The 14,475-nt window shown below is 38.5% G+C and overlaps 1 long non-coding RNA gene across 1 annotated transcript; it reads right to left on the bottom strand.

Annotated features, from left to right (window-relative positions):
• Positions 1-802: 802 nt before the first annotated feature.
• Positions 803-9,840, bottom strand: LOC120430794 (uncharacterized). The gene is made up of 4 exons (XR_005607731.2): positions 5,479-9,840; positions 5,355-5,422; positions 5,172-5,291; positions 803-5,088 (listed from the first exon to the last, which is right to left on the bottom strand). It is a non-coding gene; the product is annotated as an uncharacterized LOC120430794 (long non-coding RNA).
• Positions 9,841-14,475: the final 4,635 nt, after the last annotated feature.

The raw sequence follows: 14,475 nt of genomic DNA, 5'->3' as shown, positions 1-14,475 counted from the left end.
GTGAGATAACTTCTAAATCCCTGGAAGAAGAGGACGAAGAAAAACTTGAAGAACTTGATAATTCACTCTCTAAATATTCCGCTAAATATTTGAAACATAGACAGAAATCGTTAGAAAAAAGGCATGGTAATAATTATTGAAGTGATTTTAAACTCTGTAATCTTTCCTCTTTCACTATCCACCTTGAAGAGATGAATGCACAATGGTGTAAAGTCTCTATAATAAAAAAAAAATCATTGACCGAGTTATGAATTTTTTAATCAATACTGAATTTTTCAAAAAATCGAAATTTTGATCGATAAAATTTTTCAACTTCATTTTTTGATGTAAAACCAAATTTGCAATCAAAAAGTACTTTAGTAAAATTTTGATAAAGTGCACCGTTTTCAAGTTAAAGCCATTTTTAGGTGACTTTTTTAAAAGTAGACGCAGTTTTTCATTTTTTTAAATTAGTGCACATGTTTGCCCACTTTAAAAAAATATTTTTGAAAAGCTGAGAAAATTCTCTATATTTTGCTTCTTCGGACTTTGTTGATACGACCTTTAGTTGCTGAGATATTGCAATGCAAAGGCTTAAAAACAGGAAAATTGATGTTTTCTAAGACTCACTTAAACAGCCCACCATTTTTCAATGTCGATATCTCAGCAGCTAATGGTCCGATTTTCAATGTTAAAATATGAAACATTTGTGAAATTTTCCGATCTTTTCGAAAACAATATTTTCAAAATTTTCAAGTCAAGACTAACATTTTAAAAGGGCGTAATATTCAATGTTTGGCCTTTTTGAAATGTTAGTCTTGATTTGAAAATTTTGAAAATATTTTTTTCGAGAAGATCGGAAAATTTCACAAATGTTTCATGTTTTAACATTGAAAATCGGACCATTAGTTACTGAGATATCGACATTGAAAAATGGTGGGCTGTTTAAGTGAGACTTAGAAAACATCAATTTTCCTGTTTTTAAACCTTTGCATGGCAACATCTCAACAACTAAGGGTCGTATCAACAAAGTCCGAAGAAGCAAAATATAGAGAATTTTCTCAGCTTTTCAAAAATATTTTTTCCAAAAGTGTGCAAACATGTGCACTAATTTTAAACAATGAAAAACTGTGACTATTTTCAAAAAAGTCACCTATAAATGGCTATAACTTGAAAACGGTGCACATTATCAAAATTTTACTAAAGTACTTTTTGATTGCAAATTCAATTTTATATTGAAAAATGAAGTTAAAAAGTTTTTGCGACCAAAATTTCGATTTTTTGAAAAAATCAGTATTGATTAAAAAATTCATAACTCGGTCAATGATTTTTTGCACAACCTGGAAATTTCTGAAAAGTTGGCATTTTATGTCCTCTAAAACATATCAAAAAATAAAAAAAAAATTAAAAATAGTGTTTTTTTGTAAATCAAGTTTTTGTGATAAAAAGTTAAATAAAAAATCACCAAATTTTTTTTACCGTGTATCATTTTTTTCCAGTGTGGTCCTTATCCATACCTACAACTTTGCCGAAGACACCAAATCGATCAAAAAATTCCTTCAAAAGATACAGATTTTTGAATTTTCATACATCATTTTTGTATGGACAGCTGCCAAATTTGTATGGAAAATTATATGGACAAACTAATGATGCAAAATGGCTTCTTTGGGCATACGAAACGAAGTTGACTTTATAGCTGTCGGCCACCATTGCTAGTACCAACCACTAGTGTCTTCCTTTTATCTACAAGGACTTCGCCGCCCTGGGCTCCTAAGTGTATGAAAGTATGGCACGGAGCGACGGCGCCGAATACCCATATTTACACAAAGAATTTCAGAGCGCCCGCCGCGGGATTCGAACCGGCGACCTCTGGATTGTGAGTCTAGTGCGCGGTCCGATTGATCCACACGGGCGGGACCGAAGGCACAAAAAAAGTTTCAGTAGGATAAAAAAATACAAAAATTAAAATTGAAGAAAAATGATCGATTTCGTAGAGAATTGCTCATAAAGAAAAACGCAGTATAAAGTGTACTACTCGATGCGTCGGTTCGGAGTGAGTACGAAAATTCTGAAGATTTTTGTTAAATACGATGGAAAATGCATTTTATTTCAAAGTGAAAAGTGTTTTCGGAGCTTGTGGAGCATAAATTCCAATATGGCGGTACAGCAGTGGTGGGCTTCTGCCCTCAATTCGCGATCAAAAGCTCAAAAATTCCGACAGATGGCGCAAAGCATCGAAGAATGACGATTCAAATTTTCGCTGTTCGGTTACATAGGAATGCAAACTTAAAATTGAATTTACAGCTCTAAGAACAACTTTTGAGAAAAAATTCAAGTAGTACGAGTGTAAACTTTTTGCCCTCTATAAATTAACGCAATAAAAAAAATTGAAAAAAAAAAATATTTTGAAAAAATAATATTGTTTTAAATGGTATAGTATCAAAAGTTAACAAAGTATCAGCTCGATTTTTTGCTCTAAAGTTGTTTTCAACGCTGGAATTTAACAAAACAGAATTCGCATACATAACCTCAAAGGGCGGAAATTTCATTCGACATTCTTCGCTTTGTTCTGCTACTCAACACTAGGTGTCGCATGTCGTTTGGCTCTTGAACGGCAATGGGCTTTTGCCGAAGTGTGAGTGAGTTCACATGAGAAGTGTGTGAGGAAATTGAGTGTAACCCAACCCTAACCTAAGGTGACAGTTTTCGCGTGTGGTGTAACCACAGATTGTCAAGTGTGTGTGATGAAGGAGAGTGTTCATAGAGTTATCTACGTGCGCATGTATTACGTGTTTGTACACGAAGGATTTTTAGGTTAAAATTTGTACCCGCCAGCAAAAACAAATGGTAAGCTAGTGTGCGTGAGATCGGGCTTAGATAGCTCTATGGCCAACTATTGGTACGTTCGTTTGAACAGCCAGTGCGGCACTGAGTGCCGCACTCGTCGGTGCCATTTTTGGTTCAATCGAACGTCATCTGTCAGTGTGCGTGGAACTCGCATGAAACTGAAAAAATATCGAGTGCGGCACTAGAGTTTCAGTTCCAAGATGGCGGCGAAACTCGTGCGGAACTAGCGCGAGTTTCTTAAAAAAAAAACACTTTGACAGCTCTGAGTGCGGCACTCAGTGTGGAACTTGCCATCAAACGAACGTACCATATGTTGAAATCAACCGAACCCTAAGATGACAGTTTTCGTGAGTTGCGCGTATTCACCGACAGATGGCAAGTGGGCCTCGTCGGAGTCCGCCCATCAAATACGCAACTCAAAATTTGCAAAGAAAACTTTTTTTTCGTGACGGCTTTTGCGGCACGCTTATTCAACTGTTCTAGATTAATATTTGAACGTGGCGTATCTCGTGGCCGGGACCGTGGTGTAGGGGTAAGCGTGATTGCCTCTCACCCAGTCGGCCTGGGTTCGATCCCAGACGGTCCCGGTGGCATTTTTCGAGACGAGATTTGTCTGATCACGCCTTCCGTCGGACAGGGAAGTAAATGTTGGTCCCGGTCTAACTTAGAGGTTAGGTCGTTAGCTCAGTCCAGGTGTAGGAGTCGTCTCCCTGGGTCCTGTCTCGGTGGAGTCGCTGGTAGGCAGTTGGACTAACAATCCAAAGGTTGTCAGTTCGAATCCCGGGATGGATGGAAGCTAAGGTGTAAAAAGAGGTTTGCAATTGCCTCAACAATCAAGCCTGCGAACACCTAGTTTCGAGTAGGAATCTCGTAATCGAGAACGCCAAGGCAATGCTGTAGAGCGAATAATTTGATTTGATTTTTGTATCTCTAAACAAGTTTTTAAAGAAAATGATTCCAGAATGCTTATTTTGTCGTTTTAAACCAAAACAAGGCAAAAACTATATTTATTTAAACTATTCACCATTTTCAAATGTTTGGCTAGATAATATCGAAGGCCGCCATCTTAAGCCCACTGGGCCCACAAAACGGGGTACGCTCAGTTTGTATGGGAGCTGTCAACATGCTCCCGGGCTGGTTGAAATTTTGAAGATTGTTATGAAATGTGATCAACTGGAAGATTTGCGGTGTGTCGCATTTAATTGCATAGAGGTGATGTTGTGTGGAAGCTGCACACAGTGTGAAACTGAAATCCAGGCGATTGAGGATTGACTGACGTCGTCAGCTCAGTCGATATAGAGTTATCTACGTGTACATGTATTGCGTGTACGTACACGAAAAAAAGTGAGGTTAAATTTTGTACCGTCCAGCAAAACAAATGGCGTGCTAGTGTGCGTGAGAGCGGGCATAGATAACTATATTGATGCATCCAATTCGATGCTGCGGTGGCAGATGAGGACCAACTATTATTCTCTCCAGAACCCGGTGAGCGCGTTTCATGTTGACTTTTCAAATATGTGTGTGTTTGTGTGGAGCTGGATGAATGAGAGATGTTTGTGAGCGCCACTTGCGTGTGAGAGCTTGTCACCAGCTAACCAATATAAAGCATGAATACTGTGCAACAAAAGAATTACCAACTCACCAGAATTGCGCTGCTCCTAATCCACAGCCCCGAGTTGGAGAAGTTCGCGTTCGCTGGTTGAAGATCCTTCGAAATTCACCCCTTGTCATCGCCCAAAACCGAAAAAATTAGAAAATACAAATCACAATTACTGTTAGAACTAATCACGCCGCCTTGCGGCAATTTTATTTAAGAAATAGGAAAATTCAGCGCTTTTTGTATCAAATATATTCAACTTTTTGGATGAACATCGCGAAAATGGGGCAATGTGCCAAAAAAAACCGGCCAAAAAGAAGGCGAATGCGCCGGCCAAAATTAAATCTAGGATTAATAGTTAAATCTAAGGTGTGTGAGTGTCAGAGTAGTGTAAAAGTGTATCCCACGATGGTGTGCGCCGCCTTTGTGCCATTTCCGGCACCCATGGCAACCCAGCTTCAACGGCAGCCTGGAATCCTCAGCATCCCAGCGTCCACGGCAGCCTGGCAACCGCGTCAGCCCGGCCTTCGATTGGCCTCGAGGGCGCTCGCGTGCCAACCGGCGTCTCCAGTTCCGCGGACATCCGGTTCGGCGACGTCCATCGGAAGTTTGTTTGTGCAAGACCATTGTATGGTTGGAATAATACAAGAAGAAAGAAGAAGGGCCTGCACCAGGTCCAAGAAAACACCCTTAGTATCACACAATGCACGCTTTGACCCCCAAATCCACCATTTTGCTCAACTCTTACCGATCTCTTTACCCGATCAGGGTTTACAGCATCCTCACACGCGGCCCAGCCATTTTGTAGACGTAGACGGGCTGTGTGGTGTACGGCTCCGGCCGCAGCCTAGCCTCACTTGACCTCGCTCTAAACGCACGGAATAAGAACCATTTTAGTCATTTGCACTAAGCTTTGATTGCTCTATCAGACCTGCTCGCAACTGCGCTTCTTGGGTTAACGCGTCACTAGATCCCAGAAATCAGCCTTTGTGCTGCGTCCTGGAGAAATATTCTTGTTAGAACAAACCACTAGTACAGCGGGATCACCAGCTTACGTTGGTCAGGCGCAATTAAAGATGAATTTTCACAAAATTACTTCTGTAGCACTTTGGTGTTGAACACTTTTGTTTTTACGCTCGTACGGTATCGCCTGCTTGATAATTAACCAACCACTGATAGTGGTCGCAGATTGGGTCAAGAGTTTTATCAGGTCTGACGGTCAAGTCTTCGTGACCCTTCGTGCTGATCGTTTTGAGAGCGTGAGCGGAATTCGGTGCCATAAAGAGAAATGGTAGATCGGCCACAGGGTTCCTCCTCGCGATCGGTTGTAAGCGGTGATATTTGGTACAAATTGATATGGTCAAGATTATGTGCAGTTCCCCTTGGTTGGTCAGGAAAGAGATAATAAAATTATCTCACGCGTGGTGTTGAAAGTCACGGGTGTAGTGGTGATCTTCAGGTTAAGAAGATCAATCGCGCGTTTGGCCAGCGCGAACGATCTGATCTGGAACTGTTTTGTATTGTTGTGCTGTTGTTTGAGAGTACTGAATACAATAGCCTACGGCGTGTATTTGTTAATCCGCTCGATTAGGGGAAGATGAGGTAGCGACCGACGATTGTCAAACCTGAACAAGTCAAGGATGAGGTCAGGTCACAAGCTGTCAGAGCACATGAGTGCCATTCACTCTAAGCACTCACTGAGGGCCGAGGGGTGAGTTGATGCATTTAGCACGCTTGTTTGGAACTATCCATTTTCTTATATTAGTGGAAACTCAACCCAGTTTGAAGTGGGGAGTTGTTATCGCTGATATTATTTTATTTTATTTGTTTTCTAGGAAATTTTAAACGAGAAATGTTTGTTAGGAAATATAGTGATCTTAAATTTGGTACTTCGTCTCCGATTTTAAACCAATAGTTGATATTTTGTAAATTATGTTTTTATTCAAACTTCTTGACAATTTTCAAAACAAGCGATGTTGAGCTTTTTTCAATATTTCAGTTTTGATCATGAAAATATTATGTTAGTGAATTTTCGTGAAGTCCACGATTCACATGCAACTTTGAATTTAATATTTCAAGCATCTGTGATGGCTCCTGTGTGTTTGAGAGTGAGACTGAATTTATGTTTAATGCATGTCTACATCCGAGTAACTGGAATTCGGATGGTGGGGCAGCGCACACGCCTTACAGAATTATTCTTGTTTCGAGCGTCATTTTTTCAGTGATAGGTGTTTTTTTGTGCTTCATGTTAAATTGTGCAATTATTTTTCAAATAATGTGTTAAATTTTCAAGGTGAAAAACTCATTTCTATAGAATCGTTTATCGAAAGACATGCTGAAATTTAGGATAGACCATTAGCGCGCGTTTTAGATTTTTTTGATTCGATTGTGAGTAGCGGGACCTCGCGGTTACTCTGCAACGTGTTTTTCGGAGCCTTTTATTTGATATTTTATTTTCCATAAGTCCTCCTTTTATCATCGTTGATCAGAAGGTACGCCGCCGGTTAAGTTCTTTTAATTTCATTACGTGGTGTCCTGTTTGATTATTGCAGTGCCTATGAGGACGCGCAGACCTTTTTTTCGTGTTATTTTCATCTCTTTTGTGTCGCTGTTTGTGTGCATGGGGTGATTGGTCTTCTTCTTCTTCTTTTTTCTTTATTTTTAGTTCGCGCGTTCGTTGGCCGATGAGATTTTTTTTGTTCTCTTCACATAGTTTTGGAAACGATCCCATTTTTTTTTTCGAGACAAGCAAGTCGTATTGCTGGATTAAGTCCTTTCTATATCATCGATGATCGGAAGGCAGGCCGACGAATATGTTTTAAGGCTTATGATATAAAATCATTTTAATGAATAAAGCCCTTCCTACATCACCGTTGATCGGAAGGCACGCTGACGAAGAATTTCTAGAAGATCGCGGTCGTATTAATACTATATTTAAAATTCTAGATAGCTATCTTTCGGATTCGATTGTGAGTAGCTGGACTTCGCGGTTATTATGAAACGTGGTTTTCGGAGCCTTTTTTATATTTTAAATTTCATAAGTCCTTCTTTTATAATCGTTGATAGGAAGGCACGCCGCCAGTTAAGTTCGTTAGTTTAAGTTATTGTTTTAATTTCATTACAATCGGTTACGTGGTGTCCTGTTTTCTTTTCGTTTTTATTCGTTGATAGTCATAATTTATTACAACTGGCAGCTTTAGTATTAACTCATCTACTATTTTTGACATTTGCTCGCGTTATCTTAATTGTACCAACAGTAAAAATATACTGATAAGTCCAGCCCATAGCACTACCGCTCGGTTGGCACGCGTTCGATTAAAACAAACTTTTTAAATAATCAATTATTTATCTTTCCGCAGCCGGCTGCCTAAGATTTAAAATTTCAACTGATAAACAAAATGCTCATGGTCACAACATTGCCACTCGTGAATCCTGACCTCATACCCATCTACTAACCCCCTCAAAACTCATGTGATACTTTGTCGGAGAAGCAGTCGATTGGGCGGTCTCTATCACTCAAGTATCGGACTAACATTCCCATCCACTTCCCCGTGACTCTACCACTGGTCGTGGCCGGCGCCGGTATTGATCAGCATGATAGGGGCCTTTGAGAAGTTGCGAAGCGAGGAAAGATAGCACCCACTCATCTTCCACGGCTCGTGGATGTAACTTCTGGAGGTCCTGGTCAATAACGGATTAGCAACTGCGGGTGGGCACCTATGCTATGCTTAACTAATATTGAAATAATTGTATAACAATTTAGCAAAAATATGTTGATTGGAAATGTGAAAAATGATGCAAAATTTTTTTGCCTTCTCACGTCGTTATCTCAGCATCCATTTTTTACATATGGGACGGACTAGATTAGAGCGGCAGTGTACTTGTGTTTTAAAAAAAAACAATGTTTTGTTTTTACATTTCGAAAATGGTGACAATACATGTTGAACAATTCATCTAAAGGTGTAATTTTATCTATAAATTAAGAATGGCTAATGAAAAATCGTTGAGAGCCAGAATTTCAACATTTCAATGAAAAAAATGTTAGAAAATGTTTTAGGTTTCCGTATAGTAAAACTGATTCGACAAAAAAAAATTTAGCGAAAAAACATTTATTTATTTCATCGAAAATTCACTAAAATTCATTTTTTTTAATAAACCCAAACATGCTCAAATGATTTTAAATACAAAGGAATGCATATAAAATAAATTTCAGATGATTGCACTTAAATTTATTATTTTTAAAGTTTTTTGAAAATATATTTTTGCTCCTGGTTTTTGAGCCAGTTTTTCAATAATGATGGAGGGGTGGGTTGATCGACGAAAGCTTTGTAAAATATTTGCAACAAACTTGATCCTCCGATTTCCACATTTTGTCTGCCTGAATCAGTTGGTAGTCAATCAGATTCGTTATCTAACTGTAATGAGTTCGAATCCCGAAGGAAGTGCAAGGTATGTTTGAGGGTCAGTTCATAAAAGTGTCATTATGACTTGCAACTTAATAAAGAAAACATACATTTTTGCAACGATTACATAGTCAAACTTGAACGTTTTTTAAATATTTCTAAAAATGTTTGATGAAAATTTTGACGATATTTAATAGTTTCACTCACATTGAAACGTGTGAAATTGTTTTAATTATAAAATATTTTGAACAAAGTATTTGTATCCTAATGTGGGGATCATAATATTGATAAATCACAAGTTTTTTATTAACAAAAAAAAAAGATTAGCATATGAAAGTTTAAAATAAACCTTAATTTTTAAAAAGTATACACTTTACAAGTGGTCAATGGGCCATTTTACATGATCATTCAAAATGGGTCCGCGGGCCACAAAATATCACCTCGCGGGCCACGTTTGGCCCGCGGGCCATACTTTGGTCACCCCTGACATAGGTATACAGTTAGGGTGCCCAGAATACGGGACTTTTTCTCAAAACCTCGCTCCACAAGCTGAATATTGTTCCTTGAGCTATTTTAGAACTCTGGGCCAAATATGAGCAAAATCGGTTAACATTTACCCTTTGATACTCGGGGGTGAAGTTTGCATGGGAAAAATCGAAAAAATGTATGAAAAACCCTATTTTCATACGGTTTGGTCTACACGGTGCGCTACTTACATCCAAATATTCCCAAAAGTGAGATTCTCATTGGAAATTTAATGCTCTACAACTTTGTAGAACATACCAAAGCTGTAAAACTTGATCCTGAAAAGTTATTAGCGATTTAAAAAAGTCATTTTTGTATGAAAAACATTTTTTTCACCAACTTTAGGCTCGGATATCAATGGGTTAATCTCAACCAATTTCGCTCAAAATTTGCACAGATGCTTAAAATAACCCAATAAACCGTTTTCCGCTTGTGGAGCAGGGGGTCATTTTTTCTGGGCACCCTAGTATACAGCAATTCCCCACGAAAACAGCATGGAAAAAAACTAAAGTGTTCGGATCGGGCTCAATTTTTTTCTGGGGGTTCCCTGGTTGGAATAATTAGACTCGTATTTTTTTGTTTGGCCATTAGGGTGACCTACGCCGTGTTAGGGTGGTCTGAAAAATTGCCATTTTCGTCGATTTTCGCAAAAACCACTTTTTTCGAAAAATCATAACTCCTCGCCATTTCAACCGATTTCAATTGTCTTATACGCAAATGAAAGGTGATAAGTTGGCCTTTCATTGAAAAATAATAAGAAGTTTCAAAAATCTAGCCTAACATATGAAAAGGGCGTATGAAACATTAAAATGCCGTTTTGACGGTGTTTGGACCAAAGAGCATATGTCTGGAAATATTTTTATCGGATTCCCCGGACATTTTTACATAATATACTAAAAAATGGGAAGAGTTCATTCACAGGATTCCGAGATATGATTTTTTGAAAATAATAGCCGTGTTTTTCGACGCGCCGCGCGCAAAAACCGGAAAATGACAAAATCGGAAAAAAATCTACTTTTTTCACTAAAACTGCGATAACTTTAAAATTTCAGCGATGACCTGGGTATGTCTGGGTACCAAAAGTTGCGTCTTTCACGTCTTTTACGAAAATTTTGGTACCCAGACATGTAAAGGTCATCGCTGAAATTTTAAAGTTATCGCAGTTTTAGTGAAAAAAGTTGATGTTTTGCCGATTTCGTCATTTTCCGGTTTTTGCGCGCGGCGCGTTGAAAAACACGGCTATTATTTTCAAAAAATCATATCTCGGAATCCTGTGAATGAACTCCTCCCATTTTTTAGTATATTATGTAAAAATGTCCGGGGAATCCGATAAAAATATTTTCAGACATATGCTCTTTGGTCCAGACACCGTCAAAACGGCATTTTAATGTTTCATACGCCCTTTTCATATGTTAGGCTAAATTTTTGAAACTTCTTATTATTTTTCAATAAAAGGCCAACTTATCACCTTTCATTTGCGTATAATACAATTGAAATCGGTTGAAATGGCGAGGAGTTATGATTTTTCGAAAAAAGTGGTTTTTGCGAAAATCGACGAAAATGGCCATTTTTTAGACCACCCTAACACGGCGTAGGTCACCCTAATGGCCAAACAAAAAAATACGGGTCTAATTATTTCAACCAGGGAACCCCCAGAAAAAAATTGAGCCCGATCCGAGCACTTTAGTTTTTTTCCATGCTGTTTTCGTGGGGAATTGCTGTATACTGACTATATTGGGTCAGTTCAGGGTATCTGTGGCCACTCCGGAACCGATTCCATGGTACCACGCAAATGGTTCCGATGATTGTGATATTCAAAAGTCGACCTGTTGCTTATCAAACTTCGTCAAATTGAAATCATTAATCATCCATTATCAAGCCGGTGCCCTTTGACCCGATCGGACCACTCCGGAACCGGTTACCGGTGGCCTCGGAGGAAGTGTACTGAGTATAGAAAAAGTCCTTTCATGGAACTCATAGGTATAGGTAATGCCCGTAAAATGCAACTGGAAGTAACCCGCTAGATGTTACCGTTTGGGAGATACAGGCCCTCAAAGTCGGGGCCTCAAAAAGATTAAAGCGTTAATTAACGTGCTCCGTTCACGTTAATGTTAAGATCAACGTAGGCTCCGTTCGCGTTCACGTTAATTTTAACGATTAACGGACGCGTTAACGTTAATTAACGTTTAACAGCACTGGCACCAACATATCTTTCTCTTTGGAGTGTTGCTCGGGGACGGGCCAGCATTATATGTGTTGGTGAGAATGTTTACATGTTTACACGCGGTCAAAAATGATCTAAGGGCTTGCTGCAAAAAATGTTATAAAATGTTACATTTTCTGCAGCAAATCCAGTGTTGCAGATTTTGAGATATATTTTTCCTTAGGGTGCACCATTACCAGGAAGAGTAGGCAAATCAGATGTAAAAATATCGTACAGAAGTGGGCCAAGAATACTTCCTTGGGAAACCCCAGCATCAATGTTGAATAATCCAGAAGCAATCCCATTCAAAAACCTCTGAACGATCTCTCCGATAGATAGTGCTGGATAATTTTGATAAGATACATTGGAAAACCGTACAAATACAGTTTATGTATCAAACCATCATGCCAAACATTGTCAAAGCAGTTGATTTAGACTCAAGCTTATTCTGCTTGATAGTTTTGTTTACTCTCGTAAGCTGATGAGCAGTATTATGTCCCTTGCGGAAGCCAAACTGCTCATTCAAAATTATATTATTATCGTTGGTAAAATCCAAAAGCCTTGAATAGATGACCCTCAAGCTTATTCTGTTTGATAGTTTTGTTTACTCTCGTAAGCTGATGAGCAGTACATATTTTGTCCCTTGCGGAAGCCAAACTGCTCATTCAAAATTATATTATTATCGTTAGTAAAATCCAAAAGGGAGCGTTCTTTTATTACGTAACGCAAAATTTGGGATTTTTGATCCCCCTCCCCCCCCTTTGTAACAAATCGTAACAGATGAGCCATCCCCCCTACCCCCCCTGTAACGCGTAACGCAAGGTCTTTTTGCAAATTTTTATGAGTGCTTATATGAAAATTTTGCGTTACGTAACAGAATTTTTCAGCACACCCCCCCTCCCCCAATTTTCGTAACATTTCGTAACAGACACCGACACCCCCTCCCCCCCCTAACTGCGTTACGTAATAAAAGAACGCTCCCAAAGCCTTGTATAGATGACCTTCTCAAAGAGATTGGACAAACTACTCAACAGACTAATGGGACGATAACTTGTTGGCGATGTTGAATCTTTTTGAGGCTTCAAAATTGGTATGACTTTGCCCAGCTTCCAATTGGTGGGAATGTAACCAAGTTGCAAACATTTATTGAAAATATTGGCTAGATGTTAAAAGAACTGATCACTCTGTTTTTTCAACACAAGATTAAAAATGTTATCAAAGCCAGGAGCTTTCATATTTTTCATTTGTTTAACTGCAACGTTGACTTCCTCACCAGAAACATGGGAATTTGCAGGAAATACCTTTGAATTTCCTGCAAATTCCCATGTTTCAAAAAATTTGTTTGATTGTTGAAATACTATTGGTAACTGATGTTTCTTTACGACTGGTCATGGAAGTGCCAAGATTATGAGTACTAACAAAATGAAGCCCAAGTGCATTTGCCTTTTCCTCGGATGTAATCAAAGGAGAACCCTCAACAATAAGAGGAGGAATAGGCTTTGGTTTTTTTTAAGAACTTTTGAAAGTTTCCAAAATGGTTTTGAATAATTTATAAGCTGGCTTACATGTTTTGAAAATGAATGATTTTGTTCAAATTGTTCACTGAAATCTTTTGCCTTTCTTACTAAAGAAAGGTATAGGTTTAAGGCAGGACGTCATTTCCATCTTCGTAAATATGTCGATTCAGCATGAATTTTAATCGGAAAATCGTCAAAAAATCACACTGCATCGATTTTCGACGCTCTATCGATTCACTTTGACAGAACTCATCTATCTCCAACCCTCGAATTTTGAGAAAATAAATTCCGTGGAGGTCGAGTGATGTTCGTATGTGGTAAAATTTTGCAAAATTTTGTGTCGCGCCATTCTCAGCTCCCATATATCCGATTTCGATTCTTCTAAATGCAGATGAAAACTAGTGTGCTGAACCTGGGCGAGTTGCCGCGCAAATTTCGAAATATCCAGCTGTTTTCGGATGCGGCCAGACTTTTCAACAAAATACACAGTTTTCAAATGAAAATAAGGACAATTTTTTTTCATTTTATTATCTTTTATTTATCTCAAAAATTGCATTTTTCGAGCCCTACAACCTCCCAAATTTTCATCCAGATTCATAATATGGTTCTGGAGTTAGAGCCGTTTGATTGACCTACCATAAGAAAAAAAATCCCTACAAAAAGGTAAAAGCCCACCTGGTGACCTGCGCCAACATTTTTCATTTCTGATTTTATTCGAAATTTCTTGCTACATTCATAGTACAGACCATGAGTGAGCATCTGAAACAAATTCGACATCGATCGGCAATTCTGATCAATTTTTAGAACGATTTACTTTTTGCCTTTCTTACTAAAGAAAGGTATAGGTTTTACTTTAAGGCAGGACGTCATTTCCATCTTCGTAAATATGTCGATTCAGCATGAATTTTAATCGGAAAAATCGTCAAAAAATCACACTGCATCGATTGTCGACGCTCTATCGATTCACCTTGACAGAACTCGCCTATCTCCAACCCTCGAATTTGGAGAAAATAAATTCCGTGGAGGTCGAGTAATGTTCGTATGTAGTAAAATGTTGTGTCGCGCCGTTCTCAGCTCCCATATATCCGATTTCGATTCTTCTAAATGCAGATGAAAGCTAGTGTGCTGAACCTGGGCGAGTTGCGTCGCAAATTTCGAAATATCCATCTGTTTTCGGATGCGACTTTTCAACAAAATACACAGTTTTCAAATGAAAATAAGGTCAATTTTTTTTTCATTTTCTTATCTTTTATTTATCTCAAAAATTGCATTTTTCGAGCCCTACAACCTCCTAAATTTTTCATCCAGATTCATAATATGGTTCTGGAGTTAGAGCCGTTTGATTGACCTACCATAAGAAAAAAAATCCCTAAAAAAGGTAAAAGCCCACCAGGTGACCTTCGC

Source organism: Culex pipiens, chromosome 1 (genome assembly GCF_016801865.2).
Source record: "Culex pipiens pallens isolate TS chromosome 1, TS_CPP_V2, whole genome shotgun sequence".
In the NCBI taxonomy this organism is placed as follows: Eukaryota; Metazoa; Arthropoda; class Insecta; order Diptera; family Culicidae; genus Culex; species Culex pipiens.
This window is presented reverse-complemented; position numbering and strand designations above follow the sequence as displayed.